Source organism: Leuciscus leuciscus, assembly GCF_965113295.1.
Source record: "Leuciscus leuciscus genome assembly, chromosome: 16".
NCBI lineage: Eukaryota > Metazoa > Chordata > Actinopteri > Cypriniformes > Leuciscidae > Leuciscus > Leuciscus leuciscus.
The window spans coordinates 27,577,798-27,593,291 of NC_138740.1; the positions used below are offsets into that span (position 1 = coordinate 27,577,798).

At 36.8% G+C, this 15,494-nt stretch overlaps 1 pseudogene across 1 annotated transcript; it reads right to left on the bottom strand.

Annotated features, from left to right (window-relative positions):
• LOC309477542 (macrophage mannose receptor 1-like) lies at nucleotides 1-12,355 on the bottom strand (annotated as a pseudogene). Its single transcript, XR_014211685.1, has 5 exons — nucleotides 12,109-12,355; nucleotides 2,480-2,783; nucleotides 1,733-1,887; nucleotides 1,326-1,629; nucleotides 1-727 (listed from the first exon to the last, which is right to left on the bottom strand). The product of XR_014211685.1 is annotated as a macrophage mannose receptor 1-like (transcript).
• Nucleotides 12,356-15,494: the final 3,139 nt, after the last annotated feature.

Sequence of the window (15,494 nt, forward strand, 5' to 3'; positions counted from 1 at the left end):
AGCAACAGTGGAGACTCAACAATCGACTACTGTGGACTTCGACCGAAAACGGGAGGTAAATACAGGTATGTGCGCTGGCTGAATTAACATCACTTTTATTCATATCTTTCACATCTACTGCAGTCAGATTCACCGTGTTCACTCTGAAGGAATCACTCACATGGCTGTGCACTTGTAATGACACATCAAGGATGTTAAGAGGCTAAAAGCAGGTTTAAAACTTGCCCCATTTAAGTCAACAGGATGCAAATTTTAAAAAGAGGATAACACGGTGTAGGCAACACCGATTTTTGTCGTTGTTCTCTGTACTGACAGCACTCCAAATTTACAAAAAAAATTAGCTCAATGTTAATTATTATTTAACCTTTACATTATTTGTTGAACCATGTTATTAATAAAAACTACACAATAGTAAGAGCTGAACTGTTGCTTCATTTATCCAATTTGGAAAAAGTGCTAATTTGGAATTCCACCATGGAAAAAGACGGCCGGTCTTGGGCCTGAAACTCCCGGGCTGAAAAGTGGCCCCACTCCGGCCCTGCATCATCATACAGTCCAATCCAGGCTGAACCAGTGTAACTCCCATTAACTGTGTTAATCAGACTGTTCATTTCCTCCATGTTATCAATGGTGGCCAGATCAGTGTAATTCTGTCTGCAGTGTCTCTGAGCTTCAGTCCAGATCTTAGACTCATTCACAAAGTGATACTGATGGGGTGACGCTAATGCTGGCAAGGTGGGAAAAAAGGGTAAGGATAACAGTTAAAAAGTTACATTAATCATTAAGATTATTTGTAAGGACATTTTGGATTTGAAATTAATGAACTTTTGTAGAATGTTTGTAGACTAAATAAGAGGATCCACATATATATTTTTACATACTTTGGTGACACTTTACAATAAAGTGGCATTAGTTATGTCATGTTTTCATTAACTAACATTTGTTAACATCAATGTCTTGATCTTGTTAATGTTAGTCACATATAGAACTATATGTAATGTAACTAACGTTAACATAGAATACATTAATGCTAGCTCAGGTTCATTAAAAATATTTGTTTTAATAAATGTTGAAATTAACATTAACTAAAATTAATAAATGCTTTAGAAGTATTTTTCATAGTTAGTTCAAGTTTACTAATGTAGTTAACTAATGTTAACAAATGGAATCTTTTTTTTAAAAATATGATGAAAAAATAAATCTGGCAATGTTGAATAACATTTCTAAATAATTTCTAAATCAATTCAAGTCTGTCTGCCAGAGAGTGGTGTACACTTAAAAGTCAACCTTGTGCATTTCTTAACAGAGGTGCACGTAATACTCACCACTGTAGCAAATGAAAGGTAATGCAGTATTGCAGTTTTCATCTGTCCAGCTCCCAGAGTCACTGAATGACACTGCAGTGCAGTATTCACTGTTTCCAGCATTATCTGGCTGTCCTGTCCTCCAGTTACTGAATGAAGAGTTGCTCTGATCTGACCAAGATCTGGTCCTGTACAGTCCAATCCAAAAAGAGGAATAATACTGAAATAAAGACTGAAGTTTGAGGTTTTCAGTCTCGTTCCTGATACTGACGAGGTCGGTGTGATGTTCTCTGCAGTAACGCTGAGCTTCAGTCCAGTTTGTGTACTGGTAAACAAACACATAACTTGTACTAGAATTCGCTCTTCCTGCGGGGAATATATGTGTATGTGATATATCCATGGTCTCATAAATATATTGTTCTAAAAACTTTCAACAGGACTGTGTTAATCAGACTGTTCATTTCCTCCATGTTATCAATGGTGGCCAGATCAGTGTAATTCTGTCTGCAGTGTCTCTGAGCTTCAGTCCAGGTCTTAGTCTCAGACACAAAATGATACTGGCGTGATGATGTCAAAGATGACACTGTGGAGAAATTGTCAGATTTATAGCATTAAACTTTTTTGACAGTCCTGGCCATTAGGACAGATTTCTACTTAATTAGAAAAACATAATTGCAGTTTTCATCTGCCCATTTCCCAGAGTCACTAAATGAGACTACAGTGCAGGATCCTGCAGTGTCTGGCTGTCCTGTCGTCCAGTTACTGAATGAAGAGTTGCTCTGATCTGACCAAAGTCTGGTTCTGTAAAGTCCAATCCAAACATCATAATAATAATAATAATTCTGGAATAAAAACTTGATCTTTTGGTTTTCAGTCTCATTCCTGATACTGACGAGGTCTGTGTGATGTTCTCTGCAGTAACTCTGAGCTTCAGTCCAGGTTTTGTACATGTAAACCCAAACATAACTAGCACTGGCATTCTGTCTTCCTAAAACATTTAAGTACATCAATGAGCATTAGTGAGAGCTGATTATTTCAGAATGAAACATAATCACATTTTTTCATTGTCCAACATACATATTAATGAAACTGCTCACCATCATAGCAGATAAAAGGACGTGTATTGGAGCAGCTTGTTGTATACCATATCCCACTATACATATATACACACAAACTTTGTCCTCCATAATTGTTTGGTGCTTGGTTATACCAGTTCCTGAAGTCTTTCCTTCCTTCGTTGAAGAAATCACTGTCCTCTAGAGTCCATTTCCAACTGTTCAGATCATCATAGAGTCCAATCCAGGCCAAATCTATGGAATCGTCATTCACTGTGTCCAATAACTGGATCGTCTTGTTGTTCATTCTCAATGGAGGCCAGATCAGTGTATTTATCTCTACAGTATCTCTGAGCTTCTGCCCAAGTCTTGGATTCATTCACAAAGACATACTGAGGGACACTGAAGGTGAAGGTGATAAAACCTGTTAAAGACCAGTTTAAGAAAACAAGGATCAAATGGGTCAGTATACTCTATTCTGTATTCTGACTTTATTATCTAATAGTGTACTCTAACTCAAAATGGTAAAAATAATAATAATAATAATTACTGCATTATCAGTCACCAGAAAAATGCTAAATCACATTCTTATACAAAAATGTAAATTTACGATTTTGATGCTAAAATATTTTATGGAAATCTTTGTCTTACCTCATAACAGAAACAATGGAAACATAGCTGTGGAAACATATTAAGCACATATAAAACCTGTGATAAATTAAGCAATCAATCAAATCATTTGTTCTATTTTCACTATTTATTACTTTAATGATTCGAATGTCGGGACGACAGTTTACCTTTTGATTTGAAGTCTCTTATTTTCTCTTGCTCTTGCTGCTTCTGTTTTAGATTACACGACTGTCTTAATATTTAGAAACCTGTTGAGGCACATAGGTGCCATAATAGATGTACTGTCTCTATGAGAACCTTCCACATGTTGTTGTTACATGAATCTAGTGCTTGAAAACAGCCGTTGTTCCATCTTTCTGAACTTGTGAGTGCAGATGTTTTGGTTGGTTTGTGGACATAATATATCAACAAAATCTGTGATGCACTGCAACACTAAGCTATGGAAATATATTTTAATGTTTGATAAAACTGCACACAGTGTCAAAGCATTCCATTCCTTCCATTCCAACTAAATTAAATGTCTAAATACCTAAAAACTCAAGACTAAATAATTTATTGCAACTCATGTTTTGATCAAGGCGAAGAACGTGAAAAAAGAGCCTATGCCTGAATTCACTGCAAGCCTATTCATCAAAACGTAGAAAGAACAACATGCAACATTCACTTGACATACTTTGTCAATAATACTTAAAAGTTTAGTGATAGTACAAAAAAAACTAAAACAATGTGTAAAAAAAACCAAACCATCGTCCAGGAATGCTGTCCATCCTGCTTAATGGACTGGTTTTATGGAATGCATTATAAAGTTGCCGGGAAGACCTCACCGTATAAATTCTTTCTGGAAATTAAATGTGATTTGTTTTGCCGGTAAGACATCACCTTATAAATTCTTTCTGGAAATGAAATGTGATTTGTTGTAACATCCCATCAATTGTCTCAAGTTGTTAGTTTCGTTGTTTTGTATGTTTAATGATGTGATTAAATGTTTGATGTTCAGTGAGTGACGCATGTTGATCCAATATCATTACACAGAAAAGAACACCAAAAATACTTTATACAATAAGAGTTTATTTCATTTCATTCAGTTATCAAGTTAACTTCAATGCATTTCAAACAGCTACACACACCTTCTGGTGCACCCCTCACTTAAACCAGTACTCAAGGAAAGTAGCCAGGGCTGGACTGGTAATCTGGCATACCGGGCAAATGCCCGGTGGGCCGACGTGCTTTTTGGGCTGATACATCTCATACATTTTTTTTTTTTTTTTTTTTTTTTTTTTTTTACGGCCCATAAAATTCGTACATCGGCGGCCCATTCGTTTTGTTTTGTTTAATTGACGGCGCTGGGTTAGTGCCAGTGTAATGCATTGGTAAAAAAAAAAGTAAGCGTTAGTTTTTTTTCCACTGACAGACCGGCCCATGAAACGCGTAGATCAGCGCCCCATTGGTTGTTTTCTTGATTGACACTTGGCTGGCCCAATCACAGCTTTAAAAACCTCCCCCTTTTGGGCTTTGAGTGAGCGTGCAGTGTCAAGTGTGTATCTGTCAAAATAGTCTGAGAGATGGAGAAGAAACGCAAGGAATGTGCAGATAAATAGCGTGTAATAGAAATAGCAGACGCTGTAAAATGTGTCAAAATATATATGTTTTCTGCAGCAGCAAGACCTTCATCAGCTCCAGTGGCTGATGCGGATAGTGAGGAGGATCAGGAGAGAGATGAGAAAGTGTAGAGTCTGCGCGCGGTAAGCAGAACTACTTTCAAAACACTTTGGCTATGAGTGTAGGAACCCATTACCCAGTTACGCATTATTTCCACATCTGCATAGTTGACGATTACTTAAATTTACTAGAAGTTTAAAGAGACGCGTTTTTATCCATGTTTTCCGCCAAAATAAAAGCTTGATACAGTTTCCGTCAAAATAAAAGATCATGTGCTTATCTCTTTCAAGTTTAGAAATTAGTATAAAACTAATTATGAAAGTTTTCTTTATTTTTCAGTGCATTTGTTTTACAATATATGGCTATTAGGCTACTGTCATGAGATTAATATTATAACTATTATTATGTAGTAGTGTAATATAGACAGACACTGTTACTAAAAGAGGTTTGATTTTTTCTTTGTTATATTTGCACACTGAATATGGGTTGGAGCTTTTAATTTTGAACCCTCAAACTGCACCAGATTGATGAATTTAACATTAAAATGCACAATTTTCTTAGGGGGAGCATGCCCCCAAACCCCCCTAGAAAGACTGAGGTCCACCCACCACAGTTTTACCAAAATTCCTGTGAAAAACACTGGTATTGCTATGCCAATGCAATAAATTACAATTTTGTACTTTTTTCATCTGTTAACTCTCACTCGTTTATACTCACTCATTACATGGCATTAGTGGTTTTAATGAATAGGAGTTGAACAAAAACATATTCAAGGGCATGCAAAGATGGGTGGTGTTTATGATCATATATAGTGGGCCAGTCTGGGCCAAAATGCCAGGGCCGATTTTCTGTCCCAGTCCAGCCCTGAAAGTAGCCATATTTAAACTAGCATTTGCTCATGGAAGATTACTCTATCTGGTAACATCGATGAGAAAATTAGGCGGAACTATCCTTCTGGTCACGAAAAGAGAGGGAGAAAAAACACCATGAGAGTGAATTGCGGGCACAGCGATCAGGAAGACTTGTGTTCTCTCCTCTCCAAGTTTGATGTCAGCAAAGAACATTAAAGTTAAGTTGATGTGCATCTCTCTCTAGTCTGTCTAAAGCCTTGATTATACTTTCGCCTGGCTCCCCAGCGCGAGTCTCCACAGACTGCGCGCGCACCTCCCATCAATCGTATGTATATATACATACACATAAACACACACACACACACACACACACACACACACATACACACACACACACACACACACACACACACACACACACACACACACACACACACACACACACACACACACACACACACACACACACACACACACACACACACACAAACAGTACTGATCAAAATACTTAATAGATAGATAGATTATCATGAAAGAATATGCTAATCAATGACTAGAAGATAACTACACATAAGCTACATAAATTCATCAACTAACCATTCAGAAACGTCCTGTTGCATTCTACATGTTGTGACATCTACTTGAGTCTCTCCATCATTGTCTGACTCCGGTTTTAACATAAAAGGCTAAAAGTTTTTAAAATTTTCAGTGCATGTCTGTGTGAGGTAAAAGGACACAAGCTTTTGAAGCTCCGCCCTCTGTGCCAGCAGCTCATTTGCATTTAAAGGGACAGACACAAAAACGGTGGGTTTGTGCTCACCCTCAAAAAGTGACAATTTTAACATGCTATATAAAAATATCTGTGGGGTATTTTGAGCTAAAACTTCGCATACACACCCTGGGGACATCAGAGACTTATTTTACATCTTGTAAAAAGGGCATTATACCACCCGAGAGTGGGCATTTTTGTGAGATCAACCTTGAAATGTAGTGATGAACTCCTGGAAACTGTTTGCCATGAACCAATCAGCCACATCTTGGATTTTCCAGTTTCTTCCATCTATATGCAGAGAAATATTGATATTTGGAAAACAATGTGTTATAAAATATGAATTGTTGTACAAAATTAACTTTTATTATCTTTGAAAATCATTCCCTCTCTCTTTCTCTTTCACAAACACACGCACACAATAGCGTTACAGTAAGGATTAAACACGGAAAAATATCTTGAAATAATACATTTGGAAAAGGTGTAAGTTAACTTAGTAACCGTGGTACACGCAGAATCACTACTCCAGGCCATTAAATTGACAATCTTGTGGCCGCATTAACACGACGTGTGTGCTAGGCCCGTCGTCATTTATTCATTATGTAACACATTAATATTATTATGACATAAAATAAATGTTATTTTCAAAGCTTTTCAAAAAGGTCATCGTTTTTTGACAGGTTGTCTTACCTTAGGTTTCCGGGTCGGATCGCTCCGCTCAGCTTGTTTACTTTTAGTGAAAATAATGTACTTGTGATTTGTGAATTGCTAGCTATTAGTCATTTGTCAATATACGTTTTTGTAAAAATGTTTAGGCAAGCAATTTCAACACATAATAGCTAATAATTAGTAATAATAATAATAAACTAATTAAAGAAAAAAATTCTTCGTGAAGAAACCTTAACACAATTAAGAAACGTTTTCTAATAACATTTCTATGTAGCCTATCTAAAAGTAAAACATGGGCATAATAACAAAATAGTATACAAGAGTAGGCCAAACCTATATAAAGTTGGAACAGAAGGAGAGCTGAAACATAAAATAACATGGCTGTGCATCACACTGAACTGACCCATGATTTTTGCTCTTAAAATGCACAGTGTCCTCTTCAATTGGTGAACATTTAAAGGAGGATGTACGGTTGTCTAATCTGAATATACTGTATTGAACACAGTCTATTTCTAGGGCAAAGAATTTCACTTTAGCCTCTCCATTTAACATTGACCAGCTTCTTGTCCATTTATGAACATAAAACTGAACTTTATTTTTTGTTATCTTTAATTTGTGCTCAAGAAATTGACAAAAACATGGTGCCCTTCAAGATTATCATGCAATTTATAGAAATGTGCGGGGTGGTCAGGGGTACAGATGAAACACACTGTATCAATTGAACTCGCAGTAGAATCCAATCATCACAGAAAAGGTTCATGAACGAACCTTAACAGAACCTTATTGTGTAAGAAACATAGGGGGAACAGAATCCGACGACAAATAGTTCAGCTGTCGAAATCCGTTCCCCCACCCCAATGAGGAGACATGTTGATGTATCGGCTTAAAATATGCTTATTCTATTCTGTGTGTGGATGGAGCTTAAACAGCATCAATTTGATAAATATTAGAACCTCAGTGTGTCAGAAATATGGGGGGAACAGCATCCAAAAAAATAAACAAAAAAAAGCTGTCGGAATCCGTTCCCCCACTCCCATTATGAGAGGTGTTGATGTAATGGCTTGAAAAATGCTGATTCTATTTTGTGTGTGGATGGAGCTTAACTTGTATCAGTTTAAAGATTTTTTTTTTTTTTTGCCTTTTATTATGATAGGAAAGTATAGTATCAAAAAAGTTCGACGACCCGGGACTTGAACTCGGGTCGCCCATAGCTAAAAAAAAAAATTGTCAGGGGACTGACCACTGAGCTATTGAGGCTAACAATTTGCTGCAATTTGATAAATATTAGAACCTTATTGTGTAAGAAACATAGGGGGAACGGAATCCGACGGCAAATAGTTCAGCTGTCGAAATCCGTTCCCCCACTCCCATTATGAGAGATGTTGATGTAATGGCTTAAAATATGCTTATTCTATTCTGTGTGTGGATGGAGCTTAAACAGCAGCAATTTGATAAATATTAGAACCTCAGTGTGTCAGAAATATGGGGGGAACAGAATTCGACAAAAAAAAAAAAAAAAACAGCTGTCGGAATCCGTTCCCCCACACCAATGATGAGAGATGTTGATGTGTCGGCTTAAAATATGCTTATTCTATTTTGTGTGTGGATTGGAGCTTAACTTGCATTAGTTTTAAGATTTTTGGGGTTTTTTTTGCCTTTTATTATGATAGGAAAGTATAGTATCAAGATAGTTCGACGACCCGGGACTTGAACTCGGGTCACCCAAGGCTAAAAAAGAAATATCGCCAGGGCACTGACCACTAGGCTATTGAACCCTGTTACCACAGCAAAGGTATAGAACCTGTAAGTTCAACTTTGAAATTTAGAAGTTCATATTTGCACTTTGAAGTTCTTTATTTAACTCCAAAGGTTCTAACTCTTCTAAGAGTGTACAGTTCTATGTAGGCTACCACACCCCACTGTGCATATACACACACAGACTTTGTCCTCTTTCAAGATTGTCTGGTCCTTGGAAATACCAGTTCCTGAAGTCCACCTTGAAAGTTGAGCTCCAAAGTAGGGATGCTATCGATTAATCAACGATCGATCAATTGATCATTAATAATTGAATCGATTATAATATAGGGATGCACCGATTGACCGGCAATATATTGAATTGTATTGAATGTGCTAACTGCCGTTAATTTCAGATGGTTCAGTTATTGTTTTCAACAGCCAAAAGCCAGTACCTAATACCAAATAAACATCTTCTTTTTGTATACTTATATTTTTTGTTGTAGAATATATATATATGTTGACTTTTGGACCCTCTCCCACATTTAATAACCAAGATAAGGATAAAAATAACCAAAAATTTTCCACACTCGAGAATAGTGCCTGTGAAAACATTGCTGTGGAGAAAAAAAAATAATTTATACATTTGTTAAAAAAAGTAATTAAGTGCCAGTTTTGTCAAATATTTAGGATCTCAAGACTTCAAGTCCCGGGTCTTGCTCGCCAGTTTCTGTTTGGTTTTATTGCAGCTCTTTATATACAGCAAAATGCAAAATGTGGGTGTGATTATTTTCTTTTAAGTCACGAAACCTGCTGAGTGGCCTAAATTAGATACCAGTATGATTTTGTTTAACAGAAATGTACAAAATATAGATAGGAAAGTTGTGTAAACACAACTTAACATCAACAAACCTTACTAAAAGTAGACAAGCTGTACATTAATACATTTTTCACATTCATGTTTAGCGTTTCACGTGTTCATGTTCAGCAGCTTTCCATTCAAGTTCTACACTAGCTTTATATACAAAATATTTTTTCTGCTTTTTTTAATGGTGATTTTAAATTCAACTTGATAAAATATACAAAAGATGACTTTTTAAAGGTACTTTACACATAGTAAGTTCTACCATATCGTCCTAAAGAACCATTTTACGGTAAAATTGATTTCATTATGAAATTAATCATTTTTATTATTATTTGCAATATCTGGCCCATTAATATTAATGAAGCTTTTTTTTTTTTGCATTTGTTTTGCATACAGAAAATGATGTTGAACAAAACATGCTGTCATACCCAACACTTTCCTTTGCATTTGTTTTCACGTATATTTTCCACATATATTTTCACATATGTAGATAACATTTTTAAACAAGTTGAGATATAACAGCATGTGACAGTTTCGATTGTCACAGATATATCTGACAAAACAGAGGTCAAGCAATGGTTACATTGCAAACAATGCTAATAAAATGCAAACCACAAAACTGTTACATAAAGACACAGTAGGGTTATTATAATTAACTAAAACTGTTAAAAACATTTTTGTTAATTGAAATAATGCTGGAATATTACATAAATCAGTCATGTCAGTTGTCAGTAATGACAACTCTCGGAGTGAAATATTTCGACTAGCATTTATTGCATTGGAATGGAATATACCAGTACATAAGCTTGATTTTGGTTGATTTGGTTGATTTTTCAAATCATATTCTTCTATTATAGCAAAACTTTTAGTTTTATTATGCATTTTTACTTTTTATAATTTTAAGGGCATTTGTATAGGAAAGAACTCATTATGAAATACACAAAACCTAGGTTTCACTTTCACATTTTTACATTTGTGTATATAATAACTTTCCCAAGAATAAGGATGTTATTAACCAGAAAATCGTCTTTGTTGCTGTTCATAACAAGTCCAGACAATGTCCTTCTACAAGAGAAGATTCCAAGAAGAGGAATTTTGATGAATATCAAGCCATAAAGTATCTATACAATGGGAAAATAAATTATCGTTAGTTGCAATGTTATCACAAGATTATTTCACTTTTAGAACCCAATCTCTTACTCAAAGAGGACAGCCTGTTTGTCTGCAGGTGTACATAATTTTAAGGTTTTGGGCATGTGGCACCTTTCACTGAGAAACTGGGGATTTATGCGGTGTCAGTAAATCAATATGTAAAGTCATTCACAGTGTATGCAGGGCCATTTATGCTTGTTATCATTAGCCATCTTCAATAATGCTCAGCTCAGTCATCTCATTAACTCCGACACTGATTCAGTCACATTTAACACCCTGTAGTGTGCACACTGAGCAGTGTTCATTTCATCTGGGCTAACCCATGTGGGGCCTACATGGAAACTGGGGACAAAACTGGCTATAAGCCGGTTAGATATAGCCCAGGTCAAACGTGGGCTTCACATGGCTGTGCTAGCTGGGTCCCTAACTTATGAATTATAAATTTGTAGTTGTAGAGAATAGCCACACATGTGTCAGTAAATTTGAAGTCACAGAGAGAAATGTTTTAAGAGTTGCAAACTTGTAGACTTTTTTTTCTCTTCCACAAACACAACACAACAGTAACACCTTCTCAAATTATTCATTGCAGGTGGACAAATCCTATTCTACAAATCACAAATTAAGAAACTCGTACGCTCACACATTTTTGCTACAGTTGCTGCAGTGAATATGGTGCAAAACGCATTTACACACCTGCATCAAAAAATGTGTTTTGCTCATCCGCAAATCAGTATGTGAATTCATCTGATGAGAGTTGCACACTTGTAGAATATTTTCTCACAAATGTCTTGTATATTTTTCTAGCACAAACACAAGTACATAACTACAACTGCTTGAATCTGCTGCGACGAATCTCAAACACTGTTTTTCGCTTACAAGTGACAAGTTTTGCGCACTCTCCCTTTTGCACCATTTATCAATGTGAAATGTGGAGCAAAAGTGAGTTGTGCATCTGTAGAGGCAGTGGGCGGAGCCTACATGAATATTCATGAGCTTCCCGGGGCTTGCACGCGGATCTGATCATTTTAGTTCACGCTCCTCGTTTCTCTGCATGTTTAATGGATCATTTAAAAAAAGGTAAATATAGTTTCAGCGCGAACTTAAACTACAATTGTGTATCGTTTCGTAGAGTTTATAATGTTTTTATTACAATAATACACAGAAAAAATTTTTTTGCCGTGGTAATCTTTAATCAAAATCTGAAAAGTTACTTCCGGTCTGGAATGGCGTTCCTTTTCTGATGACGTCAGTTTGACGGCTTGGGTTGAAAACGCTTAACCCTCAAACCATTAGTCTGCTACAGAATCTAGACTCTGTTCAATGTAAGGCTTGTTCGACTTGAACCGGCGCTGCACAGACTGATCGGTTTATGACATCAAACTACCGTGAGAGCAATTCAAAAGCATAAGGAGCCGTCTACTTTCTATTCGCTCTCGCGGTACTTTGATGTCATTCACCGATCGGTAGGGCTGTAGTACTCGAGTCTGGTCTTGGACTCGAGTCCGGACTCGAGACCGTTTTTCTATGGTCTCGGACTTGTCTCGGACTCGCTGGTATTCGGACTCGGACTCGGACTTGTCTCGGTCTCGGCCACTGGTCTTGCCAAATATGGCTTTTGGTCTCGACCGAGTCCAGGTGTCTTTATTATGTTCCCAGTAAGCACACATACGTCGCCGCGATATTAAAACAAAATATTATTGGAGGGAAAGTGAGACACTGGTCACCTAATAATTAGCGATGGGCATTTAGGCATTTTCGTGAGCCGGCTCGTTTGACTCAGCTCACTGAAAAGAGCCGGCTCTTTTGACTCACAAACGGAAGATTCCCCATCGTAAGTACAAACCGCTCGTTTCGTGTCTTGGGCCATCAATGTGTACTTACGATGGGGAATTGTTTAATTTGGACGACGGGGAATTGTTTTAATTTGGACTCTGTGCTTGTGTTTTGAGACCGTGACCATAGACCTGCATTATATGACTGACAGACAAGAACGGTTTGACCTAAAAATATCAAAATTGAAACTACTGCGGAAAAAAAGACACCTACATCTTGGATGCCCTTGAGGTAAGCTAAAACATACCAAAAATTAATTTCAAAGTGAACTATCCCTTTAAGCAAAACTTTCTTCAAAGGTTAAACCAAACTTTTATTTTGACGGGTTGCCGTGTAGACCTTTGAGTCTCTCTGTGTTTTATGATATGACGATAGTTTTTCTCAAATTAAGCTAAAATGCTGCTGAAGTGACTCTGAGAGCGGCTGTGTTGATGAAGTGCATTAATGATCTCATATAGGCTGAAAATATCGCGAGCGTCATGCGTGCCTCAGTGTGTGTGTGGTAAATGAAAGAGCGCGTCTGTGCCATTCATTCACAGAGACACGCAGAACATGCATGATTTTAATAGTCTTTATGCGGTTTAATATTGACAGACACTGTTCTATATCGCAATTTCATTTAAGTTTACTGACCTACTTTTTCATCTAAAGGTAACTAAGTAACCACCGGAAGTGCGAGTACACTGCTTGGCGATTTCGAACGTTCCGAAAACAGGAAATGAGATAAAGGCCTATACAGAGCCTAAGTCCCTCCCCTTCCGGTGGACCACCAAGGGACCTTATTTCAGAAAAATATTGTATGGTAGTCAATGGCGAGAGACAACAAATATTTTGATCTCGTTTGAATTGTCCCCTGAATTACACATAATGATGTTTGTCAATTTAAAAGATACATTTTAAAGTCAAGAAAGTCGCAGTTTGATGTAGAACTGTTGAGGTATAAGCCCAGCAAACACAGAACGTTGGCACAACGTACCCAACCTTCTTACAACGTTTTATCAACATGGCCAAAAGGTTGCTATAAATACGTTGTGTGGTAAAGGTTGTTACAGCGTAGTCACAATGTTGACATTAAACCACCGTTCAGGGCCATTGCTTAAGGTTGTGCCAAGGGTGTCTGGACAACCACTGGACTACATATGTACTCGTCACTGCCCTGAAGCGCGAAAATCAGCCTTTTAAATTTCAACCGCCCGTTGGGCTCATTGTGTTGTCTCGTTCTTCATCGAGCAAGGATACGTGAGTATTGCGTTTTATTTACCTCAGCTAAATAAGATTTCGTAATTATTCAAACACAACCTACAACTTCATTTTCTAATGTGACTAATGTAGCCTCGCTTGCACTGTTTAGTTATTCATTTCATTTGTCTGCTATTTAGTCTCATTCGTTTCTTTGCTCCTCTGGATTTGTGGATGTCTCCTGGACTGATTCCGGTTACCGAACTTTATCGTCCGGCTTTCGACTACTGTCTGCCATGTACAGAACCGGGTTTGTTCATTAAATGTTCTGATCTTTGCTTTTTATGTTTTATTTATTATACTTAAAATAAATTTGTATATAATTTTTTTTTTTTTTTTTTTTTTTTACAAATGTATGACTTTTGGAAGTGCAAGTTGATTACCATATATGCAGTTAGTTTTAATAAAGTTGAATTAACATAACCTTCTGTGATATTTACTCTTCAAAGTGTACACTTGCAGGTGTTGATTATAATTAGGCTAATTTACTGATAGCCCCATTAAATAATAATAAGGATAAACAATATTTTTTTAAAACTATATAATTATCTAACATCTGACTAATTAAAAATTAACCTCAAAACATAAAATGCTAAATGGGGGATATCTATAGGCCTATCTAGCATAAACACAAAAAATTGTCAGAACGTCATCTCTCAGTTGCTGAATGTCGCCTAACAACGTTGCTACACACTGTAAAAAATGTGGCTGCGATTTAGTTATAACAACTTAAAATTTGTTGAGATAACTTAAATATCCAACTTAACTAAAGTTAACTAAACTTAATATTTTAAGTCAAGCATGAACACACTTTTTAAAGTTGAAACAATGTTGGATTTTAAGTTGTGATAAATAATCGCAGCAATTTTTTTTACAGTGCAGCCCTGTCACGTCTTACAATTCCACGTTGTTACAATGTTGCGAGCACGTAGACAGCGACGTTGCCATAGCAGAAATGCAACGTGTCACAGACGTTGAAAATGTGTTTGCTGGGAGACTGTGAAAATACGTAATTACAAAGACTACAAACCCAAAAGGCGCACATGTGTCGTCATACCTTTTCTCTCAATGAATGAAGCTAACTTTACTGAAGCTAACGTCTGTACCAGACTGCACACATACGTACATAGTGCAAGACGAGAGATGTAGTTCATTGAGTGATTTTCACATAAAACTAAATGTTACTCTTCTGTTTTATGACAAACTGCGACTTTCTTGACTTTCATAATTATCTTTTAAATTGACAAACATCATATGTGTAATTCAGGGCACAGTTCAGACGGAATAAAAAGATAAGTTGTCTCTCACCATTGACTACCATACATATTTTTTCCAAAATAAAGTCCCATGAGCCGGAAGCGGAGGAAAATCTATTCCGTTTTACTTGGAAATACGTCACAACACTGGAGAAAAGTCGTTTGCAATTTCCGGTTCACAGGGACTTTAATCGTTCTTTTGAGTTGATTCTTTCTTTTCAGTGAAATGGCCAAACACGAACAATGGTCTGAAATGATTCGGATTCATTCGGACCGCTCTGTCAATGAATCATCTACAGCAATTTCTTGGTCAGTAAAACAAACAGACCAGAGAACAAACAGAGAACACATTTTCAGTTGTTTCACTAGTTTGAGCTATGCAGCACGTCCCAGTGGATAACGGAACGCAAGCTCAAATGACATTTAGTGAGAAGTGTTTCAATTCGACACACACCTCTCTGTTACAAACCACAAATCA